The sequence below is a fragment of the Lepidochelys kempii genome, chromosome 6 (genome assembly GCF_965140265.1).
Source record: "Lepidochelys kempii isolate rLepKem1 chromosome 6, rLepKem1.hap2, whole genome shotgun sequence".
Classification (NCBI taxonomy): Eukaryota; Metazoa; Chordata; order Testudines; family Cheloniidae; genus Lepidochelys; species Lepidochelys kempii.
Genome location: NC_133261.1, coordinates 62,543,119 through 62,563,543, shown reverse-complemented (window position 1 = coordinate 62,563,543; position 20,425 = coordinate 62,543,119). Strand labels below are relative to the sequence as shown.

The 20,425-nt window shown below is 39.1% G+C and overlaps 1 protein-coding gene across 6 annotated transcripts in view; it reads right to left on the bottom strand.

Annotated features, from left to right (window-relative positions):
* Positions 1 to 20,425, bottom strand: part of FUT8 (fucosyltransferase 8) — a 291,206-nt gene that overhangs the window by 154,093 nt on the left and 116,688 nt on the right. For 4 of the 6 annotated variants that reach the window (XM_073348346.1, XM_073348343.1, XM_073348344.1 and 1 more), the window contains one exon: positions 624 to 714. The exons of 1 other annotated variant lie outside the window; for it this stretch is intronic. The gene's annotated coding sequence lies outside the window, so the exon portion shown is untranslated. Of the gene's footprint in view, positions 1 to 623; positions 715 to 20,425 lie in introns of those variants that run through there. One more of the 6 variants, XM_073348351.1, reaches the window with a different exon arrangement.

Sequence of the window (20,425 nt, the reverse complement as noted above, 5' to 3'; positions counted from 1 at the left end):
TTATTTTGCAGCTCTAAAATAGTCTGCAAGTGTCATACCTATCAGGGATGTGTGCTTCCTTCAGGCACATCAAACATCTTATATGACCATCAGTCGGCAGCATGACAGCTTCACAAGATGGGCAATTTTTTAAACCCAAGGAGTTACGGTTTATCATCGTGAGCGAACTGATACCAAGTACTTCCCAGGGGGAAAAAATATTGTTCCCAAATATTGTTCCCAACTGAAACTACACAAGAAGTACTTAACTAAACAAACTACTGCTAACTAAATAACTGACTATTTAAAATGTATTTACAAGGACAGGAAGGCAAGCATGCTAAAAGAGGAGAGCTTCGACTCATAGCCATGGGCAGTGAGAAGGAACTGAGGGTAGTTGGGTGGCCTGACCCTTTTTGCCCTCAGTTGGAAGTACAATGACATACAGGGTTCAAGCGCTGCCCCAACAGGTATTGCTGATTAAAATCTCTATCTTGAGGCACTGGGCAAGCACTTACCAACTATGGAATATCTATATCTATCTATATATGAAAAATCACTTGAAGAAGAATCACAACTCATTCAGTTTTAATCTCCAAGTATCAGATATGAACAGTAATCAATAAATCTGAAAAACAACTTACCTTCTCCATGACAGTAGGAAGTAGAAACAGTTGCATGATGGGCTTCTAGGGAAATAACTGTTTCCTCTGATCCAGCAGTCAGTGAAATTAACTGCTCAAAAAAAGCCAAACAAACAAATTAGTCATAATTTCAATGACTGCATTTTATTCTGTAGTACAGCAAGCACGTGCCACATCCCAAAGTGCAACTGCAAAAGTACAATATGGCATATTGTTGAAGTTAAAAATGATATATCCACTGTCTTCAACTCTACTAGTTTTTGTTCAACTTGTATATTGCCAAAATGGCACCAAATAACAGAAAGCACTTATGTATTGTCAGAATAATCTTTTTGACCTATTAGTTCTTCAATATTTGTTACAAATACACTAGAAAGATGATATCTGAGAATAGCTTTATTAATAAATTTTAACATCTCAGAAACAACTCTAAGGTGATCCCAAAAAAAATAAAAGATGCTCTTGACTGGGAACACATATTTATATATTTCCTAGATAAAATTCTGTCAATATTAAACTACCAAAAATCAATCAAGTTTAGTAAATTAAAATATCTAATTTTTGATGTACATATCTAGTGGGTGCATCCTCACAGTGGGTGCATCCTTGTAATGCCAGTAACACTACTGTTTTGGATCACAAAAAACACTGCGTTATCCATCCCTCATTTGTGTCTCCATTTTAATCCCACCATTCTCAAATCCCCATAGCACAGCTTCTATCCTTCCAGATAAGAGGTTCTAAACAGAAAAATGATCAGCCAGATGTGCATTGGCTGAACCACTGGAACACACTGAGCCACTTCTCCACATCACCTTAAAAATTAGGACAAAGCCTCCATGGTGCTCCAAAACCCAAATATTGAGATACTGTTGTCTCCTACATACAACAGTACAATGAATAACCACCATAACTTTTGGCTAGCTCAACTCTAGTTATTGTATGAATGGGATTTCCAGTAGCCACTGCAAGTCATAGCTACAGAAATAAGAACATGTTTTTGAAGGAGGTCTACAGGACATATAATATACAGCTGATAATTACTTGAGACTATATACAATTCTCTTTTAAAATATAATCTTGAATGTTCTGAATCCACTGTTTTCCCAAGTTTGATCTACTTTCCACTCAGATCAAAACTGCTTGAAGATGTGATGGATTGCTCCTATAAAAGTCGCCCATTTTTAACAGTAGGCAGCAATCATTTGCAGGTCAGTTAAAGAAGAGGCTGCAAATAGTATTGTTGGTTATCTATTCTGTTTGTAATTCTAAATACTCTGAATCCCACAGCTCTTAGGCCCTATTCGAGGAAAATACTTAAGCGTGCATTTAACATAAAGCATGTGCTTACATCCCAATAAACTCCAATGGGACATAAGGACATGATTATGCATTATCCTGAATTGGGGCCATAGTCCCTGAACTTCCCATAAATACATTTTCCTGTAAATTTTCTGTTATGCAATACAGCCGAAAGAGTATTGGATTTCTGCCCTTAAGATGCCTTAAATTCTGCTTTTCCTTCATCAGGTTCACATAAATAGAACACAACAGGCAATCATAAATATGTATGAACACAGTATCTTCCCTGACAGTAAAAAAGTACCAAATTTAGTGTAAAGGCTATATTTAGTTGCAAATCAAAATGTTTTAATCGTTACTAACCAATGAGAATCAATCTTTCTTTAGAAAAGATAACTAAAAATGTACAAATACAAATAGGACTAAAATAATTATTTAAATCATGGTTTCCTGCTTGCTGATTTAAATAATTAATTTAGATTATTTAAATCACTTTGATTTAAATCAATCCCAACCAGGTTGTGTAAACGCTGTAATATTACTACTAAATAATTTGTTGCAAAGATACAGAAAAGACTGTGCCATAGGCCAAAGACTCCCAAACTGTGATCCTTAGACAATTAGTGGTTCACCAACCACATGCTGGTAATTTACAAAGAGAGAGATTGCCAGTTACATTATTTTGGTTTCTCCTTATTTACAACTACTAAATTGAATTAAAGGACAGATAAACAACTCTGAACTTGGACTAGTTCAGATGGAAATGGGAAACAATTATTTAAAAATAAATAAGACTCATGCCTATCATATGCCTTTATAAATTTTGATATTATGAGAATAATGCCATCCTTGTTTTTATTTTAGATATGCTATTAAAAAAGAAAAAGGAAAGATGTATAGAATTTCTATAATATACTCCATAAAAGAGGTGGAAAACGTATTTTATATACATTTTTAACATTATTTTTAAATTAAAACTGCTATAGTTGCAACAGGGATGTCATGCAATTGTGAATGAAACGGGAGGTGATTCCATTGAAATGAAAAGGAAAGAAAATGGTCCAGAGAGAACAATTATTAAATATGTGATCCACCCTATAAACAAGTTTGAGAACCCCTGCCAGAGAACCTAGGCTAGAAATAAATTTAGTTTTTCCTATCAGCCATGTAAGCACTGATCAGTGTTACAGAGGCAACATACTGTCTCATGAGGGAGGAACACAGAAGAGTCATTTTAGGAAGCAGTGGAGAAAGCAGATAAAGCAGTCTGCACTTCTGTTTTCAATGTCTCAGTAATGCCTTTTAACTATGGCTGTCAAGCGATTAAAAAAATTAACCACAATTAATCCCGCTGTTAAATAATAGAACAACATTTATTTTTCAGTGTTTTCTACATTTTCAAATATATTGATTTCAATTACAACATAGAATACAAAGTGTACAGTGCTCACTTTATATTTATTTATTATAAATATTTGCAATGTAAAAAACAAAAGAAATAGTATTTTTCAATTCCCCCATTACAAGTACTGTATTGCAATCTCTTTATCATGAAAGTTGAACTTACAAATGTAGAATTATGGACAAAAATAATTGCATTCAAAAATAAAACGATGTAAAACTTTAGAGCCTACGAATCCACTCAGTCCTATTTCTTAGTGAGCCAGTCGCTCAGACAAACAAGTCTGTTTACATTTGCAGGAGATAATACTTCCCACTTCTTGTTTATGTCACCTGAAAGTGAGAACAGGCATTCACATGGCACTGTTGTAGCCGGCGTTGCAAAATATTTACGTGCCAGATTTGCTAAAGATTCATATGTCCCTTCATGCTTCAACCACCATTCCAAAGGACATGCTTCTATGCTGATGACAGGTTCTGCTCAATAACGATCCAAAGCAGTACGGACTGACGCATGTTCATTTTCATCATCTGAGTCAGATGTCACCAGCAGAAAGTTGATTTTCTTTTTTGGTGCTTCGGGTTCTGCAGTTTCCACATCAGTGTTGCTCTTTTAAGACTCCTGAAAGCACGCTCCACACCTCATTCATCTCAGATTTTGGAAGGCACTTCAGATTCTTAAACCTTGAGTCAAGTGCTGCAGCTATTTTTAGAAATCTCATACTGGTACCATCTTTGCGTTTTGTCAAATCTACTGTGAAAGTGTTCTTAAAATAAACAACATGTGCTGGGTCATCATCCGAGACTGCTGTGACATGAAATATATGGCAGAATGCGGGTAAAACAGGACAGGAGACATGCAATTCTCCCCCAGTGAGTTCAGTCACAAACTTAATTAACACTTTTTTTTAAATGATCATCATCAGTATGGAAGCATGTCCTCTGGAATGGTGTCCGAAGCATGAAGGAGCATATGAATGTTTAGTATATTTGGCACGTAAATACCTTGCAATGCCAGCTACAAAAGTGCCATATGAACACCTGTTCTCACTTTCAGGTGACATTGTGAATAAGAAGTGGGCAGCATTATCTCCCAGAAATGTAAACCAACTTGTTTGTCTTAGTGATTGGCTGAACAAGAAGTAGGACTGGGTGGACTTGTAAGCTCTAAAGTTTTATATTGTTTTGTTTTTGAGTGCAGTTATGTAACAAGAAAAAAATCTGCATTTGCAAGTTACACTTTCACAATAAAAAGACTGCACTACAATACTTGTATAAGGTGAACTGAAAAGTATTTCTTTTGTCATTTTTACAGTGCAAATATTTGTAATCAAAAATAATATAAAATGAGCACTGTACATTTTGTATTCTGTGTTATAATTGAAATCAATATATATGAAAATGTAGAAAAACATTCAAAAATATTTAATACATTTCAATTGATGTTCTACTAATTAACTGTGATTAATTTTTAATTAATTGCATGAGTTAACTGCGACTAATCGACAGTCCTACTTTTAGCTATTAAAAATGAGACAGATATCAGTCAGAAACACACCTGGGTGAAAACTACCAATATCTACTCTTAGCTATTCTAATGTCTTCGGTAGATGTATTTATTTGCATGGAAAATATGGGCCCGAATAGTCAAAGGTGTTAACATAATCCAATCACCAAAGAACATTAAACACTCAAATAATGTTCAGAGTTTGGTATACAGAAATCTTAGCCTGTTTAGTACCATGAGAAACACATCATCAAAATCTTCTTAACATTTTATTAAAGGACACAGAAAAAGAAGGAAAAACAGTTAAGCATTTGAAATGTAAATATTAAATAAGGTTTTCATTTTAACAACATCCCTTGCTCCCTTTAGTGGGAGACAGGTTTCAGAAGGAAAAATCTCTTGTTTGACAGTCTCTTAGATTGTATTAAAGATGGCAAAAACTGTCCTTTTGGAGAAAACAGAAGAAGTTAGTAGAGATGGGCTGGAGCTGTTATTGTTGCTGTTTAAGTCCGATCCCATTTCTTAAGAACACAAAACAAGGTAAACACATACAAAAGGGGAGAGAAAACAAACAGCAAAGATAGAAAATGCAGCTTCTGTCTGTGGTGCTGAATTTCACTTGCAACCTCACGGGTAGAAAAACACAGGCTCAACACATGGTCTTAATAGCCACTTGGAGAGCTGACTAATTTGCACCAGCTTCAAAAAGCTTAGATGTTTTAGTTGCCTCTCTGGTCACAGGCTTAAAGCGGTGTTGCAAAATATACAATCTTAGCTGGCTAAGTCAGACACTTATTAGACAGAAGGAAAAAGGAGAGAGGAGGAGGAGGAGGAGAAGAAGATATAAAATAGAGAAAGAGAAGGACATGTGGGGTGTGGGAGGAAGACAGTCTCACAACCCAGGTAATGTTTGGGATTCAGATGGAACTGATGAAGGTGCCATGTCATCTGTCTCCCTCTCTCTGGCTCAGTCTGGTCAGGACATCTCTCAGGATCAGAATGATGAAGGCCCGAGATCCCAGGAGATGGTGGGGATCCCAGCTATGTTTCATAGATCCATAAGTTACAAGGCCAGAAGGGACCATTGTGATCATCTAGTCTGACCCCCTGTATAATACAGGCCATAAAACTTCCCCAAAATGATTCCTAGACCATATTTTTAGAAAAACATCCAATCTTGTTTTAAAAATGGTCAGTCAGCGGTGGAGAATCTACCACAACCTTTAGTAAGTTGTTTCAATAGTTAATTACTCTCACTGTTGCAACACTCGTGCAACTGAGGTTGTAGATTACATCCTTTTCACCCTCCCCAAGTGAACGAGCAATGAGTCACCTGATTCCAAATGTGCCATTCCCACAGATGGATACACAAGACAGTAGACCAAGCTACCCTCTGTTGAGGTAGTACATAGAATCATAGACTCATAGAATATTAGGGTTGGAAGAGACCTCAGGAGAGTAACCACATTACCCATGAGACTCTAAACAGATTCCCTGTGATTTGAAACTGGAATGGCCTTGAGAGCCCGTTCAATGCCTTTTGTTCTAGTACCAAATTCCCCAGGGTGTCAACCATGGCACTGACCCAAAATTCTTCAGCAACAAGCCTGGCAGCAAGGCAGAGGCATATGATCCAGTACCAAGGTAAACACTAGTCTTCCAGAGCTGAATATAGAGTATCATAACTGCACCAACAAAAACATGTTTAACATCAGGGTCTAGCAAACATAGTAACCAACAAAATACAAAGATAAGGCTTCTACTACATCCCCAGTTTTCCCAGGTTTTACAGTATCTGAAATCAACAAAATGCATGTCAGGCATAGACACATTTTCCAAGTATGTGAGCCATATCTTTATAAGCAGATGTAGATTTCTCATTGGCAGTAAGGCACTTTTACACCACTCTGGCTATGTAAAGGGGCTTTAAAGCTTAGCTCAAGACAGAATCCAAGCCACAAAGAGCATTAAAGACTGAATTGAACCGAGAAACATTTTTTTAATCTTAAAAATGAAGAATACACATACAAAGACATATAAGTGATAGTAGTAATACACTGCCTCACCAACATGCCTCAATCCTAATCTGGAAGGACCAATTCTAGACAGTAGAGGGAACTTGAGAACTGGTACCTGTGACATAACCCAGAGTACAATCTGGATGTTTCAACACCTGTGTCCCCTCAGTTCTCCAACCTGGGGTGCCTTTTACATTGCCAAAGAGCAACCACTTCTGCCCTGCTCACATGCAGCCTCCAGCATGTAAATTACTCCCAGTTATACTGCAATAGTGTTACAGCCAGCCACCCCTCGAATTGCACTTTGGAGCAAGACCAGCAAATTCCCAGTCCCAGACTTTCCCCCAGAAACGTGCATCTTGTAGAGTCCAGCCCTCTCCTCAACACCACAAATTAAAGTCCATCATTTTGTTAACAGAAAATGATACGGACAAATCCTGTTACCTCAAATGATGTTTCCCAAACACTTCAATCCAAGCACACTGGTTTAGTTAAAACAATAAAACAAAATTATTAACTACAGAAAGATAGCTTTTAAATCATTACAAGTAATGAGGCATAAAAGTCAGAATTGGGTACAAAGAGATGATACAACCATAGTGTTAGAAGACTGCACCAGTTATCTACTGTAACCTCCTGTCAAGATGTAAGATTTGTTGGGTCTAAACCATCCAAAACAGATGGCTGTCCAGCCTCCTTTTGAAAGCCTCCAGTGAAGAAGTTTCTACAGCCTCCAGAGGCAGTCTGTTCCATTGTCCTACTGTTCTTACAGTTAGGAAGTTTTCCTGAGATTTAACTGAAATTTGCTATGCTGTAGTGGGAATCCATTGCCTCGTGTCCTGCCCTCTGTGGTAAAAAAGAACAACTTTTCTATGGCAATCTTTTAAGTATCTGAAGACTGCTATCATATCCTCTCTTAATCTCCTCTTTTCCAAACTAAACATACCCAGTTCCTTTCTCCCTTTGCTCATATGGCTTGCATTCCATCCCTTTGACCATCTTTGTTGCTTGCCTCTAGATCCTTTCCGTTTCTCTACATCCTTTCTATACATTGGTGACCAAAAGCGTACACAGTACTCTAGCTGAGGCCTAACCAGCACCGAGTGGTAGTATCACTTCCCATGACTTGCATGCAATGCCTCTGTTAATGCAACCTAAAATTGCATTTGCTTTTATTTCGACAGCTGGTTCATACTGAGGCTGTGATCCACCACAACTCCCAGATCCTCCTTAGCAGTACTGCTGCCAAGCCAGTTTCCCCCCATTTTTTATTTGTGCACTTGGGTTTTTCTGTCTTAAGTGTAGCACCTTGCATTTATTTGTTGAATTTCATTTTCTTGTCTATACCCCAGTTCTCCAATTTTTCAAGATCCCTCTGAATTTTAGCTCTATCCTCCCGCCTAGCTGTCTCATCTGCAGACTTGATCAATATGCTCTCTATATCTACACCTAGGTCATTAATGAAGATCCAGAACAGAACCACGTGGAACCTCACCTGAGACCTCTCTCCAATCCAACATAATTCCATTAATAGTTAATCTTTGTTTGCAGTTGTTTAACCAATTATGTATCCACTTAATGATAGTTCTGTCGAGCCTGCATTTCTCCAGTTTACTTATCAGAATGTTATGTGGGACTATGTCAAAAGCCTTGCTGAAGTCCAGGTATATTATGTCCACCGCATTCCCCCTACCCATCAAATCAGTTACTCTATCAAAGAAAGAAATCAAGCTAGTTTGGCACAATCTGTTCTCAGTAAATCCAGGCTGGCTCTTAGTGATTACCCCTTAATCTTCCAAGTATTCGCAAACTGAATGTTTAATATATTGCTCTAGTAGCTTCCCAGGTATCAAAGTCAGGCTGAGTGGCCTATAGTTTCCCAGCTCCTCCTTTCCCCCCTTTTTAAAAGATGGGCACTATGTTATTCTAGATGACTGAAGAAGGGCTCTCTCCGAAGTAAAACACAACATCTAACTTAACAAGCTAAGTGAATTCAAAACAAAAAGTCTCTCTCACCACCTGCTGCAGCAATCTTACTGGCTAATCTCTTTTCAGACAGGCTCTCTCCCCAGTCTAATGATGCTTCCTTTGTCCTTCAAGTGTAGTTAATGCCATGAGTAGAGATGAAGGGAGAGATTATTTCTCCACTCTTTATACTTTTCTTTTTCTTTGAAAATCATCTCCAGCTGAGGTTCAGGAGACAGCAAATCTGTAGGGACAGGAACTTCCAGCTGCTTCTTTGCCAAAATGTAGATTTCTCATTCACACCCTTTTTCCTGCCAAAGAATGGCTGCTTAACTGGGTCCATCTGATTTTGTTGACACCTGGCTGAGATGTCAGTTTGCCTTTTGACTCTGAGGAACTGGTTTATGCCTGCTTTACTAAACTTGGAACATATCTAAGTAATGTTGTACAATAGAATCTTATAACTTTACACACAACATTGCCACACATATTTTACCAATACAATGATGATCAGCAAATTATGAGTTTTCAAATGATACCTCATAACGCATACTTTGTACAAAATTTATCATAGTCTTGTAAAAAGGGTGAACATAAGTATGCAGACTGTCACGGTACCTGTTTAATCTTTAACCATCACTGCCAGACTAAGGCCAGACACCAACTAGTTGTGAATGTGGATTTTTTTATGTCTACTGCTATCCACTTATAACTAGATTTAGAACAATTGATTTCATATAGCATGCTAACAGCCACCTAAGTGTAATAACTTTCAATGAGTATTGGCCTGGGACAAATTTTAGTTAGTAATCTGGCAATGTAAGAGTCGCTGTATCCCACAGCCAGGACTCCATGTTACCTGTGGTTCAACAGACATGGAATTCAACACTTACTACAGAACTGTAATCCAGAAGCTCTTTTTTTTTTAAAAAAAAAAAAAAAGATGTTTCTGGCCCTTATGGTTGCAGAAATAACCTAGAAAATGTAAGGGAAAATCTGAGGCAACAGCTGAGCGGGTGTGTGCTGAAGTGCCTGAGAATACTGGAACAGCTAGAAGTAGTGGAGGTGTCTGCAGTGGGTGAATGTTTGTAGGTTGCCTGGGGCTGCTGGAGCAGGGCAGAGAGTACTCAAGAGCCTAGCTGTTAGAAATGGGTGTCTCGTGTGGCCGGTGGCTGTTGATGGTGGCAGGAGTAACTAGGTGTTAGCAGCAATTGACTGGATGTTAGGGAGCTGGGAGGGTGTTTGCTTGGGAGGAGGCTGTTGCAGCTGACTGCAGGGGAAAAGATGAGGCAGCCTGGGCCAATATTGGGCCCCTCACTTTGTGCTGTATCTGACACTTCCCTCTGTGATTTCTACCACCTCTTGCCTCTCACTGCTCCTTAATGGCTGGGATCCAGCATGGGAAGGTGGGAAAGAAGACACTGGCTGCCTTTTCAGCTGCAGCCAGAGCAGCTGACGGAAGGTGCAACTTCAGCTTGGCCAAAGCTCGGATGAATGCATTAGGATTCAGGGTGCCAAATGTGTAACTGCTGTACAAGATGTGCAACACTTGGCAGCCTTAAGGAAATTTGAGTCACACTTACACCCAGGAAGTTAAGAGAAGCCAAATGCGTAGGCAGAATCACACAGCACCCAAGACCATTGGAAATGAGTCAGTGAGGATGCCTACAATCTCCCCACCTTCCTTAGTGCATGTGGAAGGAAGGAGGTTCTGAGCTGAGCTGCCTGGACAATGTCATGGTGTCCAAAATCCAGGGACATGCACAGAATGGAGAAAATTGGTGGGAGCAGGGTGAGAGAAAGGGACAATGTCATTATTGCCAAGGTCCAGGGACAGGGAAAACATAGGGGGAATGAATGGGATACAGAGAACATTGAAAGTATTCCCTATTGAAGTAATCACTGACTTTTTTTTACATCAATTACCATATTAAATTTAAACCACAGTTGTGTGTGTTTGTGGAGCCTGAAGGATGAGATTGAAGAGTATTACACAAACAATAGAATAAATGAATAGTATCATAAAAATGTAGGGGGGCTTGCTGTGATATTTGAGCTCATTGTGCCACAACATACACTTGCCTAAGCCTATAAAAATCCCTTCAACTATTCAATCTCCAAACAATATATGTTATATCTTCAAAGAAAAGAGTTTTTACTTTTCATTTAGAAAAGCATGGAAATTAAATACACAAAATATCTAAACAATATTAAGGTGACATAAACCAAACCTGAAAACACAGGAAGCTCAAAATTAAAGCTGAAGCTGTCCTGAATTAACAAGCTAGTGTCTTCTCCCCTCTCCTGCCGCCTCCTCTAAACAATGGCATGAAATACTGTAAGGATGAAGTGTTAGCCTTATGACTGAATTTCATGAGTTTTGATATCTTCTGTCATGGCTTTAATGGTATTTTAGTTTATTTTAATTTTACTTATAACTGAATCACAAATGTCAAGTGCTAAGATCAGTACATTAACCAAATTTCTCTTGAAATTACAATGTAATTACCATTAACTCATAAACTTGCTACTATAGCACAAATGATTATACGAATGATAACTGACTGTCTGGCTTTTAGTATAATGAGCTGTTTTTAAAAAAAAAGTTCATTAGAACAAAGTTCTTTACCACAGAAGCAAATTTTCTTGGCATATTTTTGTCATTGGGGATCAATTAGGCAAAAGTATTCCCTTTAAACAAAGAACATTTTCTAAAGTAAATATTCAAACTAAAAGAGGAACTAACTTTCCCTGTACCACACAGGACAGGTCATATAAATTAAGTAAGTTATTTTTCAAACACCTTCCTCTTTTTGCCTGTTTTTAACTCGATAATACAAGTGAAAGATGTTACTATATTGATTAACTACGTATTTTACGAAGGACTCTGAAACGTTAATTTTAACTAGATATACTTTCTCTCAACCATAGAGGTATTCACATTTTTAGCTAGGTCAATGGTGTGCAAACACATCTTGTGGGATTTGAAATAGCTCCTTAAAATGCACAAGGACAATCATTAAGCAAGATCTAGTATCTATCACACAAGAGCAACTCCACTATTAATTTTATTTAGATTTCTTTCTAGTTAGTGAATCAGTACAATTATTTGTTGTCTACTGCCATTGACAAAACAGGTCCTACGTATCACTCCCTTTTCATCACTTCCACACCTGGCTTTGGTATACTCAGAGAAATGAAACTGTTCAGAAGGCTGGTGTGCCAGAAGTTGATCCACCTGGAGGCAGACTTCACTGTTCATGGGAAACAATGCAGTCTGTTAGACTCATTTTACGGTTGGGAATCAGGAAGTTCTGGGTTCTAATCCTAGCTCTGACTTGCTGTATGGAGTGATTGAGACAACTCATTTCACCTCAATGCTCCTGTTTACCCATCTTTAATAATGGAGATAATACTGTACCTATTTCACTGGAGTGCTGTGAGAATTAATTTGTTAATATTTGCACAGCATTTTGAACATGCAAAGTGCTCTAAAACTGGCAAGTATTACTATTGATTCGTCTCCAAGAGAACTCATGTGATGTGTCCAAAGCAAAGACTGCTTTTATAGCAGGACTGTTGCAGATTGCTGATGGCCCTGTGCACCAGTTGCCTGTGGTCCCCAACAGATTTGATGCTTACAGTAATGCCTTTCATTTGTTCTTTCATAAGAAGGGGAACCTCCTAGGAACACTACCTTAAAGTCTGTGTCTAGCAACTGCCAGCAAAAGCACTTCAGCTGTCAAAGAGTTACATGAAGTTTAAGTACTGTACGTCCTCTTGGTAGTGTAGTCCAAACCATAAATTAAAACTAGCAACTGTCCCACTGTTCCAGAAGAAGTCACGGTTCTTCTCAGCTGGACAATTTTCAAGGTATCTAAGCCTCTAAATGATTAAACAAGGCTGGTCCTCAGAGTAACATCAATATCTGTACAGGAAAAGATGAACATGCAATCTCTTTTGGTTAAATTCCAAATTGTCTTTCTTTCTGAGACCAAGGTGGTACTTGGTGGGTACTGATGGTACATACTGAGCCACGTGTGGCATGATCCACATCTCTAAAATGGGACAGGGGAGAAAATTGAGTGAAAAGATCCCCCCTGAAAGGGTGTAAACATGTAGTTTGACCTCCCGGTATTACATACTTCACCTTCCCAAGCAGGGAGAATAAGCAAGTTTGTTATGAAAAGTACATGAAAAAATGTGATTAACCACACATTTAAACTCAACAGATTTTATCACAATGTTCTGTTACAGATTCATTGACCTACCTATTACTGATCTCCTGAGTTACCCTATCCCATGGTTCATAAGTAAAAGTTGTAGTGGACTTATTTTTCTGAAGTATACAGGACTCCCTCAAACATCTTACAAAATTCTTCACTGTATGTTCTATGGAAATTTTAGTCAATACTTTTAAAGCCAGTGGGTAAGGTTAAGATTTTGTCAAGGGTATTTTTAGTTAAAGTCACAGACAACAACAAACAAAAATTCACAGAAACCCGCAACCTGTCCATGACTTTTACTAAAAATACCCAAAACTGACAGTCTGAGCCCTGCCAGGGGCTGACCACCAGCCACTGCTCAACACTGCTGCTGCTACTGCAGCAGGGGCTAACCGCCGCTGCTCCAGCCCGGGGGACTGACCCAGCCCCACTGCTGCTTCAGGTCCTGCTCCAGTGCTGGCCACTGACCACCAGCCGCTGCTCCAGCCCTGCTGCTCCTCCTGTGGCAATGGGGGCTGAAGCCAGAGAAACAACAGAGGTCCATTGAAGTCACAGTCACATGACCTCCAAGACAAAATCATATCCTTACCGATGGGTTACAAAGTTTTAGAAGTCTCAGGCCACTAAAGCTAGAATAAAGTTTTGGTCTTCGTATAACAGAAGTGGTAATGCCAAAATACAGAAGAAAAGATGCAAGAGTATATAGAAACCTTAGAAGAAAGCTGATCACATAACAAAAACCTACGAGGACACATTAAAAATCACAAATGTACAGAACTTGTAGAGCAGAAGATTAGAGAAGGATTTAATTTATGGGCAATGCATAAAATATTAATAAGGCAAATGTCTTATTTAAAAGCTCTATTAAGGCAAAAGGTAACTACAAAAATTGTTAACATATCAAGTCATGCCACTGTGAATCAATTAGTGAATAATGACAGATACAAACTATTCAATACTATGTTTCTGCACCATAAGGAGTTTAAAAGCTGAATTGACCTTTTAGCTAGATATTTTCAAAAGTAGTTACATTAGTTGTCTGGAGCATTCATATTTAAATTGAAATACAGAAAAAATTAACAGGTCTGATTTCAGAGGCTATGAGACAGATATAAGTCAGCGGACGTATATCAGCACAGCTCCACTAACTTCACAGAAGTCCTCAAGTAGGATTGCACGTTCCACTTCCTCTCAATACTGCCTCCCAGCAAAAGGCTAGCGAAAGCAGAGCCAGATTCCAAGCTGAAGTTGGGTGCTATAGAAGTATAACCCACGTGCCTAATATGGAGATATCTCTTTAAGAGATATATAGGGAGCAGGTAGGAATGAGTTGTGTCTGGTTCATTGTTGCTAGGTACATGCACAATTAGTGCTCCACATCCAGAAGTTTCTGGAATTGGATGTGGTAGTTTTGGGTATGCTCAATAGGTTCCCTGTTGCTGGGGTCAGACTCCATGAGGGCGTAGTAAGGGGAGCTGCTTTATAAAAGGCCATGTGCCCTGTGTGGCTTGGGAGAAGCTGAGCCACAGGAGCAGAAAGCAGGCTGTTTTCCCTAACTCTGAAACATTTTGCAGCAGGTTTCTGTGGGGACTGACCTGTTTAGATTTAATTTGTTTTCTTTATTTATATTTATGCATAACTATGAAGATAGTGTATATGGATTATAAAGGAGCCATGTTATGTTCTAAAAATTAAGTTGTAGTCATTATTAATAAATAAAATAATAATAATAATAATGTTTCTTTATTGTAAGACTTCATAAAGTTGGTACTTAAGAATTAAGTTAGACTCATAGACTTTAAGGTCAGAAGGGACCATCGTGATCATTTTGTCTGACCTCCTACACATTGCAGGCCACAGAACCTTACCCACCCATTCATGTAACAGACCCCAAACCTCTGGCTGAGCTACTGAAGTCCTCAAAGCATGGTTTAAAGACTTCAAGTTACAGAGAATTCACTATTTACACCAGTTTAAACTTGCAAGTGACCCCGTGCCCCATGCTGCAGAGGAAGACTAAAACCTCCCCGGTTCTCTGCCAATCTGATCCGAGGGAAAATTGCTTCCCAACCCCAAATATGACCATCAGTGAGACCCTGAGCATGTGGGCAAGGCCCATCAGGGAGATAACTGGGAAAGAATTCTCTGTAGTAATTCAGAACCTTCCCCACCTCCAGCCATTGGGGATTTTTGCTACTGGTAGTCGACAATGGGCCACATGCTTCCATTGTAGAAAGTCCCATCATACCATCCCTTCCATAAACTTATCAAGCTCAGTCTTGAAGCCAGTTAGGGTTTTTGTTATATTGGGGCTTAGACCCTGTGCAATCCTTGTTGAAAGTCTTTAGAGACTGAATTTTGGGTTTCAAAGTTGCTCTTCTGTGAGAGATGGGTTTTTTAAGGCTCTGGAAAGGGCAATGAAGTAAACTATGGCTCATCCAAACGTTACAGAAGTATTAGAAAATTTCCAAGGGAGAACATTCTATTCAAGGTACTTCTTCATTTTAAAGGACATTATAGACCACAAATGCTCAATTAAATGAAGAGGTTAAAATTTCAAACGCTCACTCTGGCCCTCAACATCCCTTTACACTCTCTGAAAAACTGGTTTGAGGTTCTCAATCTGAAAGATGCTTATTTCCATATCAATATCAGACAGTCACATAGCAAGTTGCTATGCTTTTGTTCGGGATATGACCATTACCAACACAAGGTATTATCCCCTTCAGGCTCTTCACAGCACCAAAGTTTTACCAAACATTTAGTTATTTGAGATTACAAAGTATCTGTTTTTCCACCTTGTATGACTGGCTGGTTCAGGCAGCATCTTATAAAAACTTAAAAGACTCAGTGCAAAAGAACTCCAGTCTTGTTCCAGACCTTAGATGGTCTGTTAATCCCCTTGCAGAGAACCTCTTTCATCAGGAAAGTTCTGGACTCCATACAGGCCAAAAGCTCCCTCCTGGAAGAAGGATTATTAAGCACATCTCAAACCACTGGTACTCCGAGGGAGAATTTTTGTCAGATGGGGAAATTCTTCTTCATCAGGCTCATGCAAAATCATGCTCCTGAATCCCAGCTTTCATTTAAAAAGTCAAGTGCCTATCCTTTTTCATTGCAAAACTATCCTCAAAAATATTAACTGAATTTAAATCAATGCTTGCACGAAGGGTGAGCTTAAGTAAGTCAGAGCAACATTGCACCTTTAGTTAAAGCAGAGCAACTTGTGTTTAGACAAGCCCTGAGTCGTTAAGGAACCTGAAACAATGGCTCTCAAAGGTGCACCCTGCCCCTGTCATCTCACTCAGAGACTCATGGACTCAGCATAACTGCTTGGCCATGGAATTTGGCATTTTATTTCAAAATACCACAGAACTCAGCATTTTTTCCTGCAGAGTTCATGATTTTGCTGCAGGGAGGCACACAACTTTTTGTTTTCTATCTCCTTCCCCTGCTGGAACCTGCCTGCAGCTGTCTCCTCTTGCCTCTTCTGTACCTTTCCCTACTACAGGGGAATTGGATTACAGTGTATACTCCCTTCATTGTTCTAAAGTACCAGTCAGGAGAGGTCAGAAAGCCAGAGCTAGAGTTCAGTTTCAGCCAGGGAGAAGGGGAACTAGAAAGGCAAACTGGGCAATTAGGCTGCATGGAGAAGAGAGTAGCAGCCAAGGCCTGTGGAGCTGAGAGGAACTGCTGAAACTGACGACAAGCTTCCCTTCCTTCTCTGGTACACAAAGGGCAGGAAGATGATGATCCCAAGCCAAACCACCCACACAACATCGTTAACTTATTCAGGTCATAAAGCCGGACTGTTAGAAGAATAAAGCCAAAAAAGATATCCATCAAAAATAATCACTGCTAAAAATCATCATTAAAGAATTATACATCAATGAGTATTTTCAACAATGAGCCATAACCATGTGTGTGTTTGGGCACAGGAAGGATAGGAGAAAAAAGAATGTTACAGAATGTTAATAAATTAACACTGCCATACAATTTCTTGCCAAAGAATTTAAGGGGTGCTTAATGCAGAATTTCCCATTGGGCTATAGAGTACATAGAACCCTCCCTATAGTTTTTATTGGTTAGAATTGAGGTGTATTTTTTAAAATGTTCCCTCACTCTGTGGGACTGCTGCTTACATTTAGAGAAACAGTGAACTGTAGAGGTAAAGTAGCAGCCCAATAGGATCACAATTGTAGATGCTACTATAAAAACAGAGAGATTGGGGACAACACATAGCCCTAAGCACTTTGTATAATAAAAGTGATGTGTAAATTGTTTTAGTGATAGAATAAAATATTCAATATACTTCTATAATTAAGTCACCTTACTACAGCTAAGTTTTTGGGCCTGCAGGAAACAGCTGAAAGACACAAGCACTAATAATTGGAAGCTCTTCATAGCATATTGATCAAAAAATCATTCCCTAGTAATTGTTTTTGTGTCTGCAGTACCTTTCATCATTATGCTCTTTTGCTGGGAAAGTTTCTCTGGGTTTTTAGTAGGAGAAGTAGCAAACTACTAAGACAATCTTAATTAAGGATCTTTAAAAGCAGGCTGTTCAAAAGACAAGACAGCACAAAATGACTAAACCATACTTCTAAATCCGACTTCTGTTCAATGAAATTTGCAAGAAGAAAAAAAAAAACAGTTACATACCAGTTTGGTAACTGATGTTCTTTGAGATGTGTTACACATGACCATTCCACTTTAGGTGCATGCGTGCCAGTGAACCAATGCCAGAGATCTTTTTCCCATAGTGGAATGTGTCAGGGCAGCACACACACCCTCCACACACCCATTCTGCTGGCCAAGGGTATAAAGGGCAGAGCTGCCCCGACCTCCCTCGGTTCCTTCACACCAGAAACATGTTATCTTTGACTCCAACGTACATGAGGAGAGTAAGTTATGAAATGGACATATGCAACACATCTCAAAGAAAAAGAAAGTTACCAAACAGGTATGTAACCATCTTCTCTTCTTTGAGTGCTTGCATTCATTCCACTTCAGGTGACTCATAAGCAGTTCCAGACAGAGGAGGGTATCAGAGTCTACCTGAACAAGAACTCCAATGCCACTCTTCCAAATCTAGCATCATCTCTTGATAGACTCCTAGATATTAAGGTCAGAAGGGAACATTATGATCATCTAGTCTGACCTCCTGCACAATGCAGGCCACTGAATCTCACCCACCCACTCCTGCAATAAACCTCTCACCTATGTCTGAGCTATTGAAGTCCTCAAATCATGGTTTAACGACTTCAAGGTACAGAGAATCCTCCAGCAAGTGACCCGTGCCCCATGCTGCAGAGGAAGGCAAAAACCCCCCCGGGGCTCTTCCAATCTGCCCTGGAGAAAAATTCCTTCCCAACGTCAAATATGGCGATCAGCTGAACCCTGAGTATGTGGGCAAGATTCACCAGCCAGATACCCAGGAAAGAATTCTCTGTAGTAACTCAGATCCCACCCCATCTAACATTCCATCACAGGCCATTGGGCCTATTTACCATGAATAGTCAAAGATCAATTAATTGCCAAAATCATGTTATCCCATCATACCATCTCCTCCATAAACTTAGAGTTTAATCTTGAAGCCAGATGGGTCTTTTGCCCCCACTGCTTCCCTTGGAAGGCTGTTCCAGAACTTCATTTCTCTGATGGTTAGAAACCTTCATCTAGTTTCAAGTCTAAACTTTCTGATGGCCAGTTTATATCCATTTGTTCTTGTGTTCACATTGGTATTGAGCTTAAATAATTCCTCTCCCTCCCTGGTGTTTATCCCTCTGATATATTTATAGAAAGCAATCATATCTCCCCTCAGCCTTCTTTTGGTTAGGCTAAACAAGCCAAGCTCTTTGAGTCTCCTTTCATAAGATAGGTTTTCCATTCCTCGGATCATCCTAATAGCCCTTCTCTGTACCTGTTCCAGTTTGAATTCATCCTTCTTAAACATGGGAGACCAGAACTACACACAGTATTCCAGATGCGGTCTCACCAGTGCCTTGTATAACAGTACTAACATCTCCTTATCTCTACTGGAAATACCTCGCCTGATGCATCCCAAGACCGCATTAGCTTTTTTCATGGCCATATCGTATTGGCGGCTCATAGTCGTCCTATGATCAACCAATACTCCAAGGTCCTTCTCCATCTCCGTTACTTCTAACTGATGCATCCCCAGCTTATAACTAAAATTCTTGTATTAATCCCTAAATGCATGACCTTACACTTCTCACTATTAAATTTCATCCTATTACTATTACTCCAGTTTACAAGGTCATCCAGATCCTCCCGTACGATATCCCAGGCCTTCTCTAAATTGGCAATGCCTCCCAGTTTTGTGTCATTCGCAAACTTTATTAGCACACTCCCACTTTTTGTGCAGAGGTCAGTAATAAAAAGATTAAATAAGATTGGTCCCAAAACCGATCCCTGAGGAATTCCACTGGTAACCTCCCTCCAGCCTGACAGTTCACCTTTCAGTATGACCTGCTGTAGTCTCCCCTTTAACCAATTCCTTATCCACCTTTCAATTTTCATATTGATCCCCATCTTTTCCAATTTAACAAATAATTCCCCATGTGTCACCATATCAAACACCTTACTGAAATCTAGGTAAATTAGATCCATTGTGTTTCCTTTGTCTAAAAAAATCTGTTACTTTCTCAAAGAAGGAGATCAAGTTGGTTTGGCACAATCTATCTTTTGTAAAACCATGTTGTATTTTGTCCCATTTGACCTCAATGTCCTTAACTACTTTCTCCTTCAAAATTTTTTCCAAGACCTTGCATACTACAGATGTCAAACTAACAGGCCTGTAGTTACCCGGATCACTTTTCTTTCTTTTCTTAAAAATAGGAACTGTTAGCAATTCTCCAGTCATACTGTACAACCCCTGAATTTACAGATTCATTAAAAATTCTTGCTAATGGGCTTGCAATTTCATGCGCCAATTCCTTTAATATTCTTGGATGAAGATTATCTGGGCCCCCTGATTTAGTCCCATTAAACTGTTCGAGTTTCGCTTCTACCTCAGATATGGTAATATCTACCTTCATATCCTCATTCCCATTTGTCATGCTACCATTATTCCTAAGATCCTCATTTGCCTCATTAAAGACTGAGGCAAAGTATTTGTTTAGATATTGGGCCATGCCTAGATTATCCTTAACCTCCACTCCATCCTCAGTGTTCAGCAGTCCCACTTCTTCCTTCTTTGTTTTCTTCTTATTTATATGGCTATAGAACCTTTTACTATTGATTTTAATTCCCTTTGCAAGGTCCAACTCTACTTGTTCTGACCTCAATAAGGTAGCTTTCCTTGCTGATCCCTTCCATCTTCCTCTCCCTGTATGCTTTCTGCTTTTTCTTAATCATCTC